Source organism: Emys orbicularis, chromosome 19 (genome assembly GCF_028017835.1).
Source record: "Emys orbicularis isolate rEmyOrb1 chromosome 19, rEmyOrb1.hap1, whole genome shotgun sequence".
Lineage (NCBI taxonomy): Eukaryota > Metazoa > Chordata > Testudines > Emydidae > Emys > Emys orbicularis.
This window is the reverse complement of record NC_088701.1, coordinates 6,821,919-6,824,645: the sequence shown is the minus strand read 5'-3', so window position 1 is coordinate 6,824,645 and position 2,727 is coordinate 6,821,919.

Genomic DNA, 2,727 nt, shown 5'->3' with positions numbered 1-2,727 from the left:
CAATGTTGTACTGGGGACTCTGTACAGCAACAACAACTAGGGAAGATACAGCTCATTTCTTAAATCTTTTTTTGAATATCAAACCCACTTGAACATTGTGGGGTCCGATGTTCATCAGAAACATATCGGGTTTGTGCTCCACGTATGAAGCCTTCTTGAACTGCGGATCAATAATGGCAAATCAACAGTGCCCAGACATGGATGCACCCATTGCCTGTGTTAAGTGGGCTTCCTGAGAGCCCTTTAGACATTTCCATGAAAACCCCCTTTGCTGAGCTTCTCAAATAAGCACAACTGTGATTCCCTATCTCGGCATTTCCAGTTCCCTCACATAACAAGCCAAGAGAGCCGAGACGAGCACCCTAGTGCCCAAAGCACAAAGATTGCTACGAGTAACAATATGAAGTTTACATTAAAAAATTGCAGCCGTGCTCCTGTGTACAGGCAGTGGCAGCCAGAGGCAGAGCTGAGTGGGAGTTTTACGCCAGAAAATGCGGAATTGTAGACAAAACTTTTCAAGGACGGATTGGTTTTAATGAAAGGTTTCTCAGGCCCAGCGTTTTGGGCACTCACCTCTGCTGTGGAAGACCGAGGTTCAAGGTCCTGCTCTGACTCACTCCAATAGAATGGGAATAAATTTGAAACCCTCCAATTCTTTCACAAAACACAATCAGTTTCCAGCCCAATCGCACTCATTACCTGATCCCCTTTGGAAGCAGATTCACACACATGGAAGGAGTTTCCCTGCAATAAGGAAGGTGTGCACATAGCCACATTTAGATGGAAGTATTCTGCTTCTGGCAATCCCCCCGCTGCTAGCGCACTGCATTCTGCACACTGGGGTCGGCCTGGCTGTTCACCTCTCCTGCCCCGGCCTCAGAAATGGCTAGATTATCGATTCAGACAGGACCACTGGGAGCACCTCATCTGACCTGCGTAACACAGGCCACAGGACTTCCCTGAATCAACTCCTGTTGGAATTGGAGCAGATCGTTTAGAAAAACCTCCCATCTCGATTTAAACAGCGTCAGTGATGAAGAATCCACCACGGTGCTTGGTGAATTGTTCCAATGGCTAATTACACCCCGGTTAAAAATCTGCCCTTTTCCCCAGTCTGAATGTTTCTAGTTTCAGCTTCCAGCCACTGGCTCTCCTTAGACCTTTGTCTGCTAGCGGGACTAGCTCATTATCACAGTTATTCCCCTAGGTACTTGAAGACAGGGATCACGGCACCCCTTAACCTTCACTTTAAGAAGCTCCTTGCGTCTCAGCATAAGGCAGGTTTCCCCCCCGTCCCCCGCATTTAATCGTTCTCATGGCAACTCTCTGCCCCTCTCCATTTTTTCACCTTCCTTCTCGAATTGTGGGCACCACCTGGCCATGGCATTCCAGCAGCTGTCGCCCCCCCCGCCCCCGCCAGACACAGCGATAAAATAACCTCTTCGCTGCTTGCGATGCCCGTTTATCAATCAACCAGACGGCACCTCCCCATTTAAGTGCGGACACTCGTCCCTTTGGGCTTCCAACTCCAGGCAAGTTCAGGTACCACTAATGGCAGCCGCCCACCCCCCGCCACATCCCTGAAGTCCTTGGGCCTCCGGGGAGAGGAACAGCTCCGGGCTCATCACAGCAATGACAACTGTCCCCTAGAGCCAAACAGCCCACACGCCAGTCTAATTTTATTTTTTAAACAAAACTTTATTGGTAATTGTTTCAAATATGTTTACAAGAAAGCACACTGTTAAAGAGGAAGTGGAGGCTGGGGGGGGGTGTGTGTTTTGTTTTTTCCAGTGAAACAAGGTTTGTCGGAGGACACAGACGTGTTTCCTGGGGCGGAGCGGATGATATCCCCACCCTCTAGATGGGAGTTTCAAGCTTCTTTGTGGGAAAGGGGGATTTTGGGGGGAGGGCCACTGGCCCTAGAACTCAGCAAACTCCTTGGCGCACTCCTCAGTGACCGAGATCCGGATCTCCTCTTCCTCGTAGTCGTCGAAGTTACTCGTGTCGCCGGGGCCTTCGCACTTTGGTACAAAGGGAGCTTCCACCTGCAAAGGGAGGGGAGAGGGAGGTTGGGGACAAGGTGACGAATCAACATTTGTATACCCTCCCCCACTCCTGGGTCTGCTAGGGGCGCACGATCAGGCCCCAACTTTGTAACAAGGCAGGCAAGGATCAGCTCCCCCCGCCGAATCCAGCCAGAAACCCTCACACTTTGCAATCATGGAAGGGGGAGCCCATGACCCCGCTTGGGAGCCCAGGATCAGGGCCCCCAGCACTCTTAAGGGATATAGGATCGGGCCCCTTAACAACCAGGTGAGGGACGCAGAATCAGCGCCCTCTCAAGCCCCCTTTTATCTCACCCCCTCCTCTCACTTTGCAATCAGGGAAGGGCAGGGGGTCATGAGCCCCTTGGATCCCTGTAAGTGCCCCCACTTGCATCATCAGTAGGATTTTAATCAGGACCTTCAGCACAGCCCTCTCCCATCTGAGCTAGAGGAATAATGCCATTAGCTGGCAGCAGCAGTAGTAGGCTGTTATCCTCAGCGGGTGGGGACAGGACCATACTTTTGCCACCATGTTACAAACAGGTGACTGAGGGCTCCCTACTTTAAAGCAATGCTGGGTGAGCATATCTCCCCCTAGTGGTGGGACCCAGCCACAACACCCTGCTACAGAGTCTCAGTAATCAATGTGCTCCTAGAGGCCTGGGCACTGATGATCCCAGGT